Here is a 19,634-nt window from a genome sequence, read left to right as displayed (position 1 = left end):
GGTGGAAAAGGGACAAGGGTCTCCATCTACCATTGGCTAAGCTACTGATAATTATAAAAGAGGAACACAAAGACTTTCACAAAAGGAGGGGGGACACCACAGGCCTAGGAATATAGGAGAAAGGAGCCTGAAATGAAGGTTTGGATTTGGAAGAGGGAAAGAGAAGGCTGAAGAAATCTGACAGAAAGAAAACTGAGGTAAAATTATATAATGGAACCACTGAACAGGACCTATGAAGTATTTACATGTTAGAAAAAAATTAGCTACAAATGTTCCCAAACGGTATAGGATGGTATAGAATAGGTGCTCAGTGGTGCAGAATTAATGACATACGACCCTGACATTTACACCTATTCAAAACTGTTCCCTCACCTTTTAAGTTATATGGTTCATGCAAGGCAGGTGTTTTTAAGCAGGTTTCTACATTTTCCATCTCCACAGCAAGCTAGCCATAACTCTTTGGAGAGCACAATGAGTGATGCATGATGAGATTTCCTCCAAACCTTGATGCTGCGAAGGTGGACTGAGATCACGCAGGAAGTTGTGCGGTGATTTCCCCTCAGATCCAAACACAGGAGGACAGGCTGGGCGTTGGTTGGCAACTGTGTCAAATACCTTGAGCACACAGAGCCAAAATGGCAAGCATATCTCTCTCATTCCTACTCTGAAGCATAAGAAAAGTGGCAGGGAGCCTCCTTGGCTGCTGTTTGGCAAAGGCACTCTGAAATTGTTCACTGAACAGCAGGTAAGACCGCACACTCTCTGGCTCTTTCCTGAAGGAAAGGGTAGTGGGAGGGTTCTCTTGACAGCTGCTTGGAAGTGAATGGAGCACCACTGCCAAGCATTAGCCAAGCTGGCAGGAAAGGGGGAGGGTGATCCCAATTTCTGGCTTGACTACCAAGGCCAGCCATAACATGCAAACCTCTGACTGTATGAAAATGTTTAGAAATGTTTTGTATCAAAACTTGGTCACACACTTTCTCTAATGATTCTAGCTCTATTGCATAAGCATAAACTTGCTATGAAGATGATCATCGGTGACTAACATATACTGTAGTGTCCTCCATACAATGCTGAACTATAATAACTCCAACCAGCTCTACTGGTTAGGAATGATGGGTACTGTAGCTCTAAAACATATTGAAGTCACAACACTGGCTATCCTTAGAGTAGATCAAGTCAACTTTTCTCATCTACAAGAGGCTATCATACAGAAAAGCACTCCTATTCACAGAAACCAGAGGCTCATCCAATGTTTTCAAATTTTATGTGTTCTCTTAGAGTACAGGTGTACAAGAATGAGAGGGCCACTCAGATAGATACCTTGTAAAACACTCTTCAAGTGGAGTTCAGATCAGAAATGTTATGGTTTAAAAATCAGAATCAGCATTTCTATTTGCAAATTAACTGCTGGGGAACTTATTTTATTTTAGGTAGCGGTGGAACTTGGTACAAACTAAAACATTAATACGTATTACAAATGAAATGATGCTGACTGATATGGGGATGCTTTTTTGCATATTAGATCGAAGGAGGAAATCCAAGATGTATTTTCAAACTGAAATTAATAAAAATAATAGCAAGTTTAAAAGCTAAACACTTTCCATAGCTTTAATAAAAAAAGGCAAAACTTTGCACCTAGGAGTGGCGTTTGAAAATGAGTACTAGCAATGGTGCCCACCAGCAATTGATTGTACAATCTGTGTTACGGATTGATTTTCAAGCTCATGCAGGAAAATTATTCTCTAGTTTCAAATGAATAATTTCCAAATTAAGATAAACCTATACTGAGAAGTTTAGTCTTGTATCCACCAAATTTGCTCATAGCAAGAATGATCAAACACAAGTAAAAACTGAGACAGCTTGGGTTGATTACTTGTACAAGTGGTACCTCGGTTTATGAACTTAATCCATTCTGGAAGTCTGTTTTTAAACTGAAACTATTCTTAAACTGAGGCACACTTTTCCTAATGAGGCCTCCCACCGCTAGTGCCCTTCCACTGTTCGAATTCCGTTCTTAGACCGAGGTAAAGTTCGAAAACGGGAAACTACTTCCGGTTTTGCGGAGTTCGTAAACTGAATCATTCAGAAACAGGACTGTTATTAAACGAAGGTACCACTGTATTGCAAATGGTGTGTGTGTGTATGTGTGCGCGCGCGCCAATTTTCCTTAATCTCTCAGTGGCTTTTGATACCATCAACCATCTGGATCAGATCTGTGGACTGGGAGTTGGGGGCATCGTGTTCCTCTCCTATCTGCAAGACCATTTCCATAAAAGAGCATGCGGTGACTCATGCCTAACACTTTGGTAACTGAATTGTGAGGTCCCATAGGGTTCTAATTCACCCCCAATAGATATAAGAAGCCTATGGGGATGGTCATCTGGGGATCTGGTGCTTGGTGTCATCAATACATGGATGATACCTAGGCTCTGCTTTTTTATTCTATCTGAACCAGATGAAGTTGTATCAGTGCTGAACTGTTTCCTAGATACAATGATGGGCTGGAGGGTTAATAAACTAAAGCTGAATCCTGACAAAATGGAGGTGCTCTTGCTAGGTCTTCCCTATATACAAGAACTGGGTGTATGGCCTATTTTCAACAGAGATGGAACCAGCACCGACACTTGAGACACAAACTATGGTTAGTGTGCCAGCTGTGGTCATTCGTGGATCAGGATAACTTTGCCACAAGTCCCTGTAGCCTCATGTTTGGATGTCTGCAACACTGTCCCTGAATGAAGTCTGGAGATCACAGCTAGTGCAGAAATGCTGCTGCCTGATGGGTGCTTCTGCATGCACTAGTTACCTGTATACTACCAGATCAAATTCAACATTTTAATGTCAGTATTTAAAGACCTCGTCTTATCCCACACCATCAGTCTCCGACCTTGGGGTCGATTGTGGCAGTGTTTTGCTCCAATAGTGGTCTTGGTCCACTATACAGTAATGTGCTAAGAGAGCTTGCTGGAGTGCCCATTGCTTAAAAGCATATCATGATGGTATATTTGACGAAAGGCAGTTACAAATAGGAGAAAGGCTTGGGTAAAACAAATATTCATGAAAGCAATATACAAAATTATGTAGCTTCAAATTAGTGTTTGTCTTGTACTATTTGTTTTCTTCTATAGTCAGCAATCTATCTACTTTAATCTATACCTGGTGCCCCAACATTATGCGTCCTTTAAAAAAGAACAAGGGTTATCAGGGAGGTCCCTTTTTTGTTCTTGGGGTGTTCTATGCTTCTTGGAGGATGTTACTTGATTTTTTGTCTGTGTTCTATTTATTTTGTGGTATGTATAGGAGCTTTGGCTGTTTTGGGATTGAGCATCCTCAGTCTTCCTTCTTTGTGTTAGGTATTTTGTGCTGCCCCCAATAATTTCTTAGATTTTCAACTGTGTTTGGGGACCCCTGTACATCATACAACTCCCATTTGCAAAGGCAATTACATCTTTTTCATCTCTTCACAAAAGCTTTTCATATTTTGTACACCAACACTTGTGAGTGTGTAGACACATATATACAAACTATATCACATGTGCAATTTCCCAATGTATTCCAATAAGAGTTAAGCCACAAACTGTGTGCAAGCAAGTATGAAGTTGGTCACATTTTTGAGCTCCTCCTTAAAATATATGCAGTTTCCTTTGGAAGTTTAAAAAAAGGATCCTTAGGTTCTGAATGCAAAGTAATAATGCACTGAGAACTCCTTGCCCATTGTGGCAGCATCTCTATCTACTTTATATATGGATTAAATTGCCTGCCTGCCTTCTTTCCTTCCTTCATTCTTTCAAAAAAGGGCACAAATGATAAGGGGCATTTGAATTCAGTTTTTCTTCTTTGATAGAGGGAACTTCATTTCTCCTCCCAATAGGAGTTTACTGCTGCTCTACAGCAGTATATATGATTCAGGATGGAAACCAGAACACAGACTGTTTTTAGGCTGAAAAATGAAGCAAAATCTCCTTCTACTCAGGGTTTAAGACAAAACTGTTAAGAGCTGCTTGCTGCATCTGCAGTGCAGGGAAGAAGGGCTTGGAAAGGAGGCTCTGTGGAGGAGGAGTCTGGTGTGTATATGTGTGTGTGTGTCGAGAAATTTCACTCCAATTACAAAAATTAACCCATCTAAGCAAGTTATTGTGGGGGGGGGAGAGAAAGAACAGGCTCTTCAGCTGTTTTGGTGAAACTAGGGACAGAAAAGGGAAGGGAGAAGAGCTGCTGGTTTTACCACACTCCTTCAACTGAAGACCTTGAAAAAGAAAGAGAGGGGAGAGGGAGAGACAGCACTGCTACTGCAGCAGCCATTGATTTTTCAGAGGTCGATACTCCACTCCCACAGATCTGCTCAGTAGGCGCGTTAATCACATCCACTGCTTCTGCTCAACACCATTCCACCTCTCCTCTCCCTTTCCTCCCTCCCCAGTTCTTTTTTTTAAAAAAAAATACCTATTAAAATATATCCTCAAAGCACCAGCAGTAAGTAGAGGCTGATCAGTCTCATGTCCTTTCCCTTCCTTTTTAAAGGGGAACACTAAGCTTGTGGTTGAAGGCTCAAAGTAAAGAGGAAAAAAGCACCATGATTCATGCACTCAACAAGATGTCGCTGGAGGAAAAACCCACCATGCAGGAGAGCCAGTATTATTCTCCTCCTCCTCCTTCTCCTGGGGGAATGCTGGATATGGATCTCTTCCTCAAGCAGCCACCCCCCAAAAGCTTGTTTCTGCTTACCCCTTCAAGGAGCCCTGCATTTTAAAAAGCTGCTTGCAAAATACTGGGCAAGGCAACAAGCAGCAGTGTTGGAAATTCTCAGCTTCCTGGCTCTGTTTTGCCAGGGCTGGTTAAGAATGTGGGGCTGGCACCAGCACCAACTAAGCTGGTTTCTTGTGACATTCTAAGAAAGCCTGCCAAGAGTGACCCTGGTTTTCCCCAACTCAAAGTCACTGTTTGCTACCTCCTGTGGTGGCAACTGCTCTTCCTTTCAAAAGGTTGGATCTACTGCAACTCACCACAAAGGAAGTAGAGGGTAGCTCAGTCTGGACAGGCTGCTTGAACTACTGTTGTCTGACAACAAGCCTTATGGTACCCTGAAGACTAATGTGGTATAAGCTTTCATGGATTACATACAGTCCACTACATCAGATGCACAAAATGTCGGCAAGTTTACATGTGGGGGGATGTTAGCACAATTAAGTCAAAAGGAAATTAAATGGACTGTTGAAAATTGTGTTAATGCTTAAAACTAAAAATAATGACCATTCATAAAATGGTGTTGATAATACAAAAAGCTTCACATTGATATTTGTGGAATAAAAACCCACTATCTGGATTTGAGGTCACAGGCAACAGAACTGAACTTCTTGATTATCCCACTTTTGGCTGGAAGATGACTAGGGATCCAGTTGCTTGTTCTTTCCTTCAGGCCTACAGCAACCTCACCTCACTATCCCTAATCCATGCACAACTTCTGGGATCAGTCATAATAGCCAGCAGAGAAGGGATTTCTTTTGCGAGGTGATGGAGCGGGGGGGAAGAGAGCAACCATGCTCATACTCACAGCAGTATGCATGTCAGGGTCTCACTCACTTCACAGACAGACTTTACCAGTGTTCCCTAACCTGGTGCCCTCCAGGTGTCCCATGGTCAGGGATGCCAGCCTGCCAAATGGGCAGACGCAGTCCAAAACATTTAAAGGGGAAAAGCATTGGTCTTGGATAAGGCACCTCTCAAACTGAAAGCCACATCCTACCATTCAGCGTAGTTTAAATTGCAGAAAAAAACCAATGTCATTTTAGTATAGGAACAAACCACAAAACAAACCTCCTTTCTCAAGAGAATTTAGGAGGACAGAGGAGCCCAGACTATCCACAGACCAATGACATGGAGGACAACAATGAGGCTCCAACACAAAGGTGAAAAACCATTTTCAGCCCAATGCTATGGAAGGTAAAACCCAAGCCTCAGAAAAATTCCCACCAAACTCTTCTTAATGCAGTTTATAGCATACTTTATAGGTGGCCAGTTATGAGCCCGTCAAGGTGCTCACATGCTTAAAGCCCTAAATGACCCCAAGTACCTGAAAGACTGCCTCCTCTGTGGCAGCCCCTAAGTTGTAAAACTCCCTCCCCACAGAGGTGGGTCTGGCCTTTATAAAAGGAGTTTCGGGCAAATGCTGGACACCCCTCTTTACTTTGGTTTTTTATACTTGAGGGGTATCTTTTTAGGACCCACTTGATTGCCTGCTGGTTCAAACTGTTAATAATATTGTGCTTTAATGTTGTAACCTTACAAGTGAACAACACATTAATAAGAGTAAGGATAAATCAAATATACTGTGAATAAATGTTGGAGAAGAGATGGGAAATGAAGTCCTTCCCAGTTCTGTGCTACTGTGACCCATCTTTGTAGCCTTTACTGGGCGTTGTCAGGGGAAAAGCAAAGGGTTGGATTAAATATTGCCAGTCGTACTACAAAGCATGATTTGAGACTTTAACTCCCACCTTCCCTCATCATGGACATTGACACTGGCTGGAGCAAATAAGAATATTGGTGCGAAACATCTGTATGGCACCAGGTTGTGGACAGCTGCTGTAAAGTCATGATATTGCTGCATGACAATTGATGCTTGAGTGTGCTGGAGTTAGTGAAGCATTCCAGGAATGTGACATGACTGAGTTCTTTACCTTGTCAGGGTATGGATTTCAGAGGTGTGAGAAAATCCACACAGGTAGAAGATTCATCAACGTCGTCTGCTTTAGAGATTTAACTTTGGATTCCACAACGTTCAGCAAAGTTAACTAATTCTGTAGGCTCTCCTAATATGACCCTGTTGATGCAAACCTTCAGTTGCACTTGATACCACTGATAATCAATTTCTTCTGGGTGAGGCCAGAACTCTAGGGCAGGAACTCTAGGGAACCTGTGGCCCTCCATGTGTTGTTGGACTACAACTCCCATTATTCCAATTGCCAATGCTAGCTGGGGCTAATGCGAGTTGAGGTACAAACAACATATGGAGGACTACAGGATCTTCAGGTCTACTATAATAATTGAGGACACTGTTCTCTTGTGGTTGCACTTCTCTCTCGGGGAATGGCACTGAGAAACCAGTGCTCTATCACATGAAATTTATCCTATGGTGTATAACACTGTTCCATTCTGTCCCCAGTGTTTTAACATCATATATGCAAAGCCACTTTGGAAGATTAACTGTTGTTTTGGAGTAAAGTCACAGTATTCTGATGACACATAATACTGCTTTTTATTTATGGAAAGATTTAGGTGAGCAAGTGCCTGGGCACCATTACAAGTTAGAAGGGGGCTAACGAACATACTGAAGGACAAACTGATGATGGTTACCCAAGAAGGAGAGTTTCAAGATATTGCCTGTTGCTAACTGGGTAACAGTCCCTTTGAGGAGATCATACACCTTCCTGCTTCATTGGTCAAATTCATAGCACCCACTGCCAAACTCACTGAAACCTCTTCTCTTTGATCAGGATCTAGTTTCCACTGGCATACAGTCCAATTAAGTTTTCGCATGAGGTTTTTTGGGGGGAGTGGGGGGTTGGGAGTAGAATTTGTTCCACTTGCATAATGGCTTTGTTGCATACAACCCTGTGTTTGCAATACAGCGACAGTCTATGCTGGGCAGTGCTTGGAAATGGTTTGGAAACTTCATCTGGGACTGACCATATGACTTCTGATGCAGCACAGCAGCACTGCTTGCCTATTAATTTGGGGCTCTGTTCAAGATGATGACCCTAACCTTTAAAGCCCTTAATGGCTTTGGGCCTAATTACCTTAATGAGGAAATAAGACAAAGGAGAAAACCCACTCCAAGGTCAGCCACCAGGGGCTTCTTTCATATGCAAACAGACTTTTTAGAAGTGGTGGAACTTGTGGTTCTAGTTCAAAAAAACAAGACAGATCCTGAAAGTCTGAAGTCTAAACAACCCTGTTCTTCAAACTGTTTTTCATATGCAACCGACTGGTCTCCTCTTTGTGTAGTTTCCGCTGTCAGGTAAGCTTCTCCTTTTGCCAAAGGTATTTGTTGAAGTTCAGAGTTTGCTGATCTTTTGTTAAACACTGCTGTTTACCATTTTTTTGGATGGTTTTTTTGGGAGGGAGGGGGGAGGTTTTAATTACTAAAGTAAAGGATCCCTGGACAGTTAAGTCCAGCCAAAGGCGACTACAGGGTTGCGGCGCTCATCTCGCTTTCAGGCCGAGGGAGCCGTGTTTGTCGGTAGACAGGTTTCAAGGTCATGTGGCCAGCATGACTAAACTGCTTCTGGCGCAACGGAACACTGTGACAGAAACCAGAGTGCATGGAAACACCGTTTACCTTCCTGCCACAGCAGTACCTATTTATCTACTTGCACTGGCGTGCTTTTGAACTGCTAGGTTGACAGGAGCTGGGACAGAGCAACGGGAGCTCATCGAAACGCCGACCTTCCGATCAGCAAGCCCAAGAGGCTCAGTGGTTTAGACCACAGTGCCACCCGTGTCCTAGAAAACAACAGAACTTTATAAATACAGAACTTACCTAGAAAACAACAGAACTTTATAAATGCAAGTTATAATTACGGGAACATCTGGTGTTGCACTTATTTTAAATACAACATCCCTTATTTGATTTTTACTATATATAAAACAACTTTTATTTTAAATGCAGGGACTTGTGAAAATAAGGAGGGGGAAAATTAGATTCAGAGGAAGTGCTCCCTCTCACAGTTCAAGACCGCAATACCTCATATAAACCAACCCAAACCCTGAAATCATTGTCTCAGGTCCTTGTGTACCTCCTCTATGAGGGTGGCAACACAAGAAAGGCCCTTTTCTGCAATGGCTCCCAATTTGTGGACTCGCCAGTCGCTTTCATTATATATCTTTAGGTGCCAGGAAAAACATTTCTCTTCAACCTGGCATCCAGCTGATTAACATTCTATTGCTTCTAAAATGTTTTCTAAATGTGGGTTATTGGTTTGTTTTTGTGGTGTGTGTGTGTGTGTGTGCGGATATATAGTTTTTGTGTTGTTTTTTGTTTTGTTTTGTATTTTTCAGGTGTGAACCACCCTGTGCTCTTGGATGAAGGGTGGTATACAAATTTAATAAATAACAGTAATGGCTTAAATGATCGGGTGTTAGTTGTGGTTGGTAAAGACTTGTATATGTTCTCCTAAGGAAAATTACTCATCCATCACCCATCCTACAAATCTTCACAAATATAGCAATATGAAACTACCAGCTGGCAGTGTGACCCATATTTGAAGTTCAGGAGAGGTTTGGGAGCAATCATTCCACCCTCCCCACACCTCAACATTTTTCTGTAAGAGTATGAGTCTCCACCCTCTCCCTTCCCCATTTGTGGCTGCACATGTATACCTGCTTAACAGTTTTGTTAATACAGGGAGTGTTCATTATGGTGGCTGAACTACTGTGTACTAATGTTCTTTCCCTCTATACTATCCCATCTGAAAATATGCAAACCCTTCTACCGCCTAGCCCTTATTATCAGAGGTCATTAACTAGAAGTGAATTGTGTGCATATACAGTGGTACCTTGGGTTAAGTACTTAATTTGTTCCAGAGGTCCGTTCTTAATCTGAAACTGTTCTTAACCTGAAGCACCACTTTAGCTAATGGGGCCTCCTGCTGCTGCCGCACTGCCGGAGCATGATTTCTGTTCTCATCCTGAAGCAACGTTATTAACCTGAGGTACTATTTCTGGGTTAGCGGAGTCTGTAACCTGAAGCGTATGTAACCTGAAGCATATGTAACCCGAGGTACCACTGTACCATAAACTGTAATTTTATTTCAAAACAACCATCAAGAAAACTGAGTAAGACAGTTTACTTGAAGGTAAGGGGCCAACAGGCCTGAATCAAGCACATTGGTAATGAATACAGCTCCTCCTGGAGTACAGGGTTGGACAGCATCATATCATCAACAATAATGAACCAACATGCCCCACAACCATACAAATCCTGTTTGGATACAAGCCCAGAGGTGGCCCTGGATGTTGTCAATGCAATTACACAGGGTGCTCTCTCAAGTGAACCCATGGTACAGCCAAACATTCCAGGAATTAAGTAGTGGTAGTTGCTGAACAATCAGTGTTTCAAATCAGGTGGAATAAATATTATAGGTCTAAGCAAAATTACAGTGCTTAGGTATTTAGAGGACAGAGTGTGAAGTCATGTGGGCGGGCTTAGTGAATTATCCTGGTCAAAAACAGAATTGTGTTTCTTGAGACAAATAGATCTTAGTTCTGGTAGGCAGTTAACAGTTTCTAGGTCGTGAACTGTGTTTTTGGTGGGTGATATGGTGGTCATGCAATAGAAGATCACTGATTCAGTTTAAGTGCAGGGTTTGCTTAATTCAGATAAAACCTAGCTATTTTTTAATGAGAGCTTACGTCTGAGGTTTATTAAATATAACTCCAAATTAGAGATGACTTTAAAACAATGTAATTCTTATCCATACTATATTTTACACATCACTCTTCCTCTCACCTTCGCTGTTTTTGGTTTCTCTCTCTCTCTACATAGTTAAAATACATTGATTTAGTTCATTCATTTGAAGCAATTGCAATTGTGGTTCTTCCAATTCAGTGGTTATACAAGATTAAGAAACCGCCACTCTTGGGAATCCAAGATCAGAACTGGGTATCCTCTAGCAATTTTCTGATTAAAAACCAGCCTGTCCTGCTTACAGAAGCTAGGCTCAAAGCAGAACAAGAAAGAAATGGCAGCACTGTTTAAAGCGCACGCGCCTGTTGTCTAAATCTGCTCCTTTCCAAGTCGCAGCTGGCTTCATATTTCAGTTAATTTTCTAACCGAAATTGTTCCTTAAAAAACAAAAAGCTTCCATCAGGGGAATCTGTAACGTATACAGGCAGGAAGCCGTGCTGAGCCACCAATGACTAGAATAGAAACAGGAAACGGGCCCTGGATCGAGCATAGAGCGATCTGCTGCAAACACAGCCTCCTGCACGAAGCACAGGGACAGCAAACTGCATCAGTGGCTCAGAGCAACATGATTTATAAGGCAGGCGCTGATTGGCTGCCTCTTTGAAGAGAATCAAGCACACAGCATTCCGTGCTGCACGGCCATGACTGACACAGCAGTGGGGGGTGGGGAATTTCCTTGCCAGCACCAGGTTAGACTTGCTTAGTTCAGAGGTGGGAGCGCCACATGGACAAATAGCAGATCAGTTCCAAGAAGCGAGTCATACTTATGTCACTGGAATGACACAAAAAATTCCCAGCAAGAGACTTGGTAATGGTGTTAGAACACATTGTCCGAATGTTTATAAAAGGCTCAAAGGCCTTGGGCTCTTTGAGTGGGGGGAAGATGTGGGTAATCACGTGCAGAGTTTGTTTTGCTATTAGTCTTTCCATGCAAATGAGCAGAGTCATTTAACAGCCAGGCTTTATAGGAACCTTTCTGCCAGAACAAATTTGGGAGGCACTGATCCTTCAAATGCCATATGGATCTCTGGCACTGTTGTACTCTGGGACCATTTACAGCAATGCCTAGACAAGTTATAATTAGCAAGCAAATATTATTTTCCCATGAATTTACAAATTGCTGGGCCCAGTTCCACACCACAAAAAGAGGGGAAGGAGTCACAAACGCCAAGACCAAGGGAACAAATTTCAGGCTGAAACTTCAAAACAGGTGATAGCATCTAGCTCAGCAAAATTTAAGCAAGTGCAGCCCCCCAAATCATCATCTTGCCCCACCACTACATGAAACCTGGTCAGTAGAGCCCATTTTATGGGCTACAACTGTAGTGAAAGGAATGCTTGCTCTTTTTGCTTTACTTTCAGCTTCTGAGGATCGTTATACATTTGGGTCACTGTGGGGTGGGGGTAGAGAGAAGCTGGCAGAACCACAAATGAAGAAATGTCTTCTGCACATCAGATAATCTGAGCAATCGATGCAATTCATAGCTCAATAACACACAAATACAGATGTATTCAACCACAACCTAATGTATTAGTACTCGTTACACTCAGCAGAATGCCTGGGTATCAACATACCTACATAAACACAACTTATGCTAATGCCTCTGTGTTGCAGAATTGGCTGTCCCTCTTAGGAGCACTGGGTCTGAAGTAGTATGGGACCCATAAATTTTATTCAATAAATCTCCACACATAAAATACAATTTGTTTGTTACAGAACCATTAGTGTCAGGGCTTCTGTGGTAATTTTCTTCTATATAACAATAAGTTGTAATTGGTATTGTTGGCATTATGCTTGGTACCCAAAGGCCAATGGATATATTTCTAATCTTTGGACTTGAATTTGAGGCACATAAATTCCTGATCATTATGCACTAGAATAACTGGTGATAAAAAATTGGAGCTATTTACGACTAGAAGTGGATATGTACTTTCAGAAGTAGGTTTATGTCCATCATAATGTTCAAGGTATGGCAATTGTAGATTATGGTGCTAGATGAAGAACAAACTTCTTGTTACATTCTCTTTTTTAAAAAGTTCAAGTATTGAGTCCTTATGACAGCAAAGACCAGATGGGAAGTGCTTGAGCAATGCTCGGTGAAATCTCAGAAGCTAAGAGGATGGGTGAAATGGTTTGTCAGCTTCCAGGAAGAAGCTGTCTTGACTTGCTCCCATCAGCCAGAACAATACCTTCAGCTGTTTTGTCTCACTTTCCGTGTAACATGGATTGTTGTTATGTATAAACCACAGATCATGATTCAAAACACTGGCCATTATGGATTACAGTTTGGTTTATTTAGAAATGGACCAGAGTTCATTTTAAACCACAATCTTTGATTTGCATAGAACAGCAGGCAAGTTGACATGGAAAGTGAAACTAAATTCTGTTGATGTCATCCTCGCAGCCACGGGCAATGGATCCTTCCTGCTCATGCTTATAGTGCTTAAGTCATGGTTTAGTCAAATGCAAAACAGGTCTATGTGTAACATGCTCTGAGGATTCCTTTTTTAACTCAGAGTAACACACATGGCAGCTAAAGTCACAATGAAAAGCCCGTGTTAGTTAGGAAGGTAACTAACAGGGTATTACTATTATTATTAGGCATATTTATTGCACCATAATCCTTTCTCTGAAGGAATTTCCATAAAAGAGAAAATATAGTTTGATTAGGGTTGGAATGGGATAAACAGACCTACTGACCTCTGTCTGTAGTCATATCTTCCATCAAGCCAAGACTGCCTTTTGTAGGTAGCAGCCTACCTTATTTCTTCATGATGTTATCCAAATGCAAAGGCTGGAGTCAAGCTTTACACAAGAAACTGCCTTACACAAAGTCAAACCATTGATCAATCTAGTATTTTCCACGCTGATTGGCAGTGGCTTTCCAGAGTCTGAGGCAAATGTCTTTCACAACACTTTTAAAGTGGAGATTCTAGAGCAGGGGTGAGGAAACTACGATTGTCCAGAAACTTTTGGGAGGCAACTCAATGAGCACTGCCCATGTTGGCTGTGACAGGTGTGACTTGGGAGTCCAATAACATCTGGAAGAGCACTGGTTCCTCATCTCTGTACTAGAAATTTAATCTGGAACTTTCCACATGTACAACAAGTGCTCTGGTATTGAGATATAGCCCTGCCTTGCTCCTAGTCCTGTAGGATTCAGGACCATCATCACCCTAATTTTAGGAACCTGCTCTACTATTGTTAACTGCATTTGTAAACTGGCATTTTCTTCTTTTTCTTCACAGATGCTGCAAAATTCCATGATATAATATTTGAAACACTTCAGGCAGGGGTAGCCAACATAGTGTCCTCTAGGTATTAATGGATTTAAACTCCTATCAGCTCCAGCCAGCAGAGCCATAGGCCAAAGGTAGTAGGAGTTGTAGTCCAACAACATCTGGAGGGTACCACATTGGCTTTTCTCTTTGAAAGCAAGGGCTAACCAAAGTTAAGTTTTCACATCCTAAATGTTACTCATATAGATTTATATTTCTATACCATTCAGTGATTCAGAATTTGATTTCAGTATTATTGATTAAAGTTCTCAATAAATGCTTTAAATATTCAAAATGCATACCAAAGGAAGGGCACATATTTACTTTCATTCTCATCTAGCTTTGTCCCCTCTTTCTTCCCCACAGTCTCTTTCTCTTCTTCCTCCTCCAATCCTTTAGGCCCCTTATTTCTGTCCTTGCTTCAAGATATGCACTGTTCTGCTTCCAGATAAGAACTGTGTTGGTCTTTGGATGACACATTTGACACCCTCTCAGCTTCCCAGTGGTACCTTTTCCAGCAGCATGGACAAAATGATTCCTGAGCAGACCACAGCTATATGAATTCAGAGTTTATATAGCATTTGATTTATCAACTGACTGACCATTTTTGATCAAGCAAGACTTGCTTGGACTGTTATTCATTTTGAATCCTTTTTAAAATTGTCTATGCAACCAAGAGTGGTTATGTGCACATGCACACAGTCACAATTTGCTTAACATGGTTAAGCAATTGGAAGAAGGCCACAGATCACTTAGCCACTCCCCACACTACCCACTCCTTTCTGGAATACAAATTCCCCCTGCCTTGTACTGCTGTTCAGCGTTGTATCAGCACAAATCATCATGGCTTGTATAGCAAAGCGGCTAAGAGTCTGAGGGATGAATTCCAAAGCCTGTGGTTCAGATCTTGCCTCTGCTAGATGGCCTTAAGCAACTCACTTTCAGCCTAAGCTTCCCACCCAAATATGATGATAATACAGTTTTCAGAGGGTTGTTGCAAGGGATTACAACAAGATAACATGAAACACTTTAAACACCCTGAAGCACAGTAAGTGCTGTTATTATTTATTATTGTGAAGCTGCCTAAAATACACTAAAAACAGTGGATTAAAAAGGAGCACACACCTGATCTTTGAAGCTATAATCATGTTTACCGTTAGTTTCAAGTTCTGATTAAGTGGAAGGCTGATTAAGTGGTTAGCACACAGTCAGAAGCATCCCATCATACAGTATAAGCAACCCACAGTTCATTTGGCATAGCCAGACAGTATATATCGGGCTGTCAAAATGCCACACTGCTCAGTATCACGGAAGTGGAGTGAGTTTAGCCAGCTAAAGAAACGTGAAAACAAGGTCAACTTATTGCTGTAATGAACACCTCGAGAAGAGTAGTCCTCTGCACAAGTTAGATTGTGGCAATAAAATAACACTACCAACTTAGTGTCTGGTTATTTGTGTTAGAGGTGAGGGGAGTGTTAGCCTGCCAATTAAAAGAGTATTTCTTGGAAGCAAAGTGAAACATTTTTATCAAATTCTGAGCTGTGGCAAAGTTAATCGAGCCTAAGTAACACTGTAACCCTATGAATTTAGGGAGTTGCTAATACTGAATCAGACCATTGGCCCATCTTGCTCTATACTGTCTACACTGACTGGCAGCAGCTCACCACGGTTTCGGCCAATCAGCCTCTCCCAACCCGACCTGAACATGCTATGGCTTGAACCAGGAACAGTCAAGATGCAAAGCATGTGTTCTACCTGAGCTTCCATTCCTCCCACTATTTTACTGTGCACATACTGCTAACAAATGATATAGTCACTTAAGAGTGAACACTGCTTAGTAAAGAAAAATAATGGTTGTAGTCTACAAACCTTTACTCAGAGTAGACCTATTGAAATTATTGGCCCTGTTGGTCAAGTCCATTAATTTCAATGGGTCTACCTTGAGTAAGAGTTAGCTGGATATACCCTTAAGCTATTCCTTTTAAGTTAGGGCACCTAGGCAGCCTTCTATTAAATGCAGTCCTGTGTGCCAAGTTGCAGGGGAAGAAGTGTTGTAAAAGTACCATTCATGGCAACAAAACTTGCTGGCAGGTCACTTTATATAGGTTGGATTGCTGACCCATTCCTTCAAAAGTCACTCTTTGAAAAACCAGTGATTTAAACACAAGTAACTTAATACAGAGGGACGCAGGTGGCGCTGTGGGTTAAAGCCTCAGCACCTAGGACTTGCCGATCGAAAGGTCGGCGGTTCGAATCCCTGCGGCGGGGTGCGCTCCCGCTGCTCGGTCCCAGCGCCTGCCAACCTAGCAGTTCGAAAGCACCTCCGGGTGCAAGTAGATAAATAGGGACCGCTTACCAGCGGGAAGGTAAACGGCGTTTCCGTGTGCGGCTCTGGCTCGCCAGAGCAGCGATGTCACGCTGGCCACGTGACCCGGAAGTGTCTCCGGACAGCGCTGGCCCCTGGCCTCTTAAGTGAGATGGGTGCACAACCCCAGAGTCTGTCAAGACTGGCCCGTACGGGCAGGGGTACCTTTACCTTTACCTTAACTTAATACAGAATTCCTTAGATATAAAAAGAGAAATTCCAAAGTTGTCAAGATGAAGTAAAAGGTGTATAAAGCAAAAGCAAAAAAAAAAAAAAGGGGGGGGGGGAGTTCCAGTCACAACTATGAAACTGCATCCCAATCCTCACCTATAGTTTCTTGAATTGCTGGGATACAGCCTCCCTCAAGTATACACCAACAACAGCTCTGCCTACCTTTTTCAAGCCAGGGTTGAGGAACCTGTGCTCCTCCAGACATTGTGGGACTCAAAACTCCCACTGTCCCTCACCACTGACCATGCTGGCTGGGAAAGATGGAAGTTTAGCTCTTTAAATGCATACAGTCTTCCCAACTGACTGGGGAAGAGTCAAAAGTGAACATTTCTTTCAACCAGCATTCACTGAAATCCCCCAACTTCATCCAGCCCTGTTCTCTACTGAACTATTCGCCATCACTACCGCCATCTTAAGGAGGAGGCCATCTTAACTATGTGCATTTTATTACTAGCATTCAGAGCTGTACATACAGCTGCTTCTGAATCCAAAATGTTGTAGAAGCAATAGTAAAGTGATCTATTTCCCATTTTAGACTGTGTACAATACATTAGACAAATTCAATGGATGGAGTTCAATGTAGCACTAAGTGGGATATGTGAACAGGAAACAAGGTCCTCTCAACCCAACACGTCTCTCCCCCACTTTCTCTGCACCCACCCTCGCCCTCTGGTGTTCCCTGAACCCTTCAGAGCAGACTCAGGTGGCATAGGGGAGTGCACAGGAAAAGGAGAGGGGGAAAGTCTCAATGCACATGTGGAACTTGTTCCATGCACACAACAACTTTGTTTGCTTGTTTTTTATATAGACATCTGTCTAGATTGGAGAAGGGATGGGTTGCATTCATGCCCCTGAACAGCGAATTCCCAAGATTCCCCCTGGTACTGCTAAAAGAACAAGCAACATTTCTATCTGCACACTGAGGGATCAGAAAACCAATCTATTTATATAAAAATGTGTTGGTGTGGGAGAAATGTTCCTTTGTGCATAATGTATATGAAACAGGCAGATGCGAACTTGGCCATGACAAAGGATTTCTGGATTGTGTGGTGGCCTTCAGGTACTCAATTTAGAAAAGTAGCCTTAAGTTAGAGGGCCATGCCCCAACCTCAGGCATGTCACAACAGCAGCAGCATTTTTGTTGTTGTTGTTGTTGTTCCTTTCTAGGTTAAAATGTTAAGAAAATGGTGGAAAGAGAAAGAGCCAGAGAGAAAGCCCAGTTTTCCAGCTGCAATCTGGAAAGGAAGCTGGCCACTTCAGCAGTAGTCTGCTGAGGCACCCAAAGGTAGAACTCTGCTACCTACATGAACCCCAACCTTTTCCTAGACAGCAAGGGGTAAAGGCTGGGACTCTTTTGGAAGGCAAGCAGAAGTTCAAGGGCCTTGGCTACCCAGAATCAAAACAAGCACTTATGCTCCTTTGTCCAGCAGCAAATTTGAATTAGAAGGCTTGGGCTGGCAGGGTTCTCACAGTTGTACTAGACTTTCAAGAGCCTCCAATGCCCAACACAATTATGGGATCCTGCCAATCCCCTTTCCAGCACCAAAATTAGAGGAGTGGGGGACACGGGCAGGGGGCTGTCCCAGACCTCTCAGAGGTGCAGTATTAGGACAGACACCAACAGCCCAATATTATGCATTTCTACACAGAGGTGAGTCCCACTGAATTCAGTGTCTTTTGCATCAGGCAAGCATGCACAGAACTGCAGTGATCTGAAAGTATGTCCCACTCAACACAATGAGACTGAGTGGACATGCATATGACTGCTCTGGAGGAGCAGAGACCTGGTACCCAGATGTTTTGGTTTGGACACACTTTCTTGTGCCAATTAATTGTCACAAATGTAAGGAGACTGCAGATATCCAAGCTAGAGAACGCAAGAGGCTGCTAACCTTAGTCAAAACAAGCAGCCGTCTATCAACCCAGAATCCACTAAGCCAGCAGAACTAACCTAAATTCGTAGAGAGACAGAGCTCATCTAGAAAGAAAAGCACACCCATAAATCCCTAGTGAATATTAATTCTTCAAGCATCTAGGGAGTTTAACTGGTCCTAGTGTTGGTTAAAGAGATGGAGGCTTTCTCATAAGCACATCCTGAAACACTAGCGGACTATATGCCTAGCCACCCTTTAAGTCACAAAAATGGGAAATACCCCTACTTTGTTCTGAAAAGAAATCACCCCACTAAAGATAGTAACTAATTTCAACAAGTGACAAACCATCAACTGGAAGAATTTGCAGAAACAGCACCACTACACTACTAAATGAAACTTCTATCTTGCATTCCAATTCAACATCAGAACTTATTCTGTCACTTAAGAATTAACAGCTAACATCAAAACCTAGAGGAAGTCCACATTGTCTAGTCCAGCCTTTCCCAACCCCATGCCCGCCACCAAACTTTTTGGACTACAACTCTTATTTGCTACAGCCATGACCAACATGGCTGGTGGTCAGAGCTGATGGATGCTGTAGCTCAAAGTACCTAGAGGGCTTCAGATTGAATAAGGCTGATCTAGAGTCAAATAAGATACAAGTTCGGAAGAACTATGGATGAGATGGGAAACCACTCATTACAAGAAGCAATATTTCCTAAAAGAAGTGGTGGTAACACTGAACATGTTATCATATCAGAAAACATGAATCTACTCTGCAACTTTCATTAGTTCAGAAGGAGGGGAGAAACACACACTGCATTCTGTTACATATATTAAAAATAACTTTTTATTGAACTGTTGTGCATCAACTTCCCTCTTCAGAAAGTAATCTAATAAATCCTAGAAATATTTAAAACATGCAGTTTCTGCCATCCATTTAACCTCTTCTGCATTTTGCTCGTGCAACTGCATAGTTGAGAGGATTCAGAGCTCTGAAAGCCAAATAGCACTCCAGCACAAGCAGAAGTAACAAATTCTAGGTCAGCAGCTCAAACTCTCCTTTGAGCCTGCTGGGGGCAGTCTCTTGAGGAGAGACCTGGCACTGGGCCAATGCACTAAACAGCTTTACCAAACACTAAGAAAAGGCTGTCCTTTCAGGAACAGGGAAGAGCTATACATATGAAGTCATTAGCCTACTAATTATTCTCAATGAGACACAGAAGATACAGCAACAGCCATAAATAGTTAGCAGTATGTATGATCCTTTACATCTCCAGCTACACAGCACTGCTTGGCACCAACAGTGAATTGGACCACCACTAAAACTTGAATCCCACAGCCTTATCACACTCAGACTAAAACTAAAAGAATATTGATAAATGACTGATAAATGGCTAGAGGACACAGAGTATAG

The 19,634-nt window shown here is 42.3% G+C and overlaps 1 protein-coding gene across 5 annotated transcripts in view; it reads right to left on the bottom strand.

Moving 5' to 3' along the window:
• ARID1A (AT-rich interaction domain 1A) overlaps positions 1-19,634 on the bottom strand; it is a 130,740-nt gene that overhangs the window by 35,036 nt on the left and 76,070 nt on the right. The gene's annotated exons all lie outside the window — the stretch shown is intronic.

The sequence above is a fragment of the Podarcis gaigeae genome (assembly GCF_964106915.1).
Source record: "Podarcis gaigeae genome assembly, chromosome: 8".
Lineage (NCBI taxonomy): Eukaryota > Metazoa > Chordata > Lepidosauria > Squamata > Lacertidae > Podarcis > Podarcis gaigeae.
The sequence above is the reverse complement of the archived record's forward strand: the minus strand, read 5'-3'. Positions and strand labels throughout refer to the sequence as shown.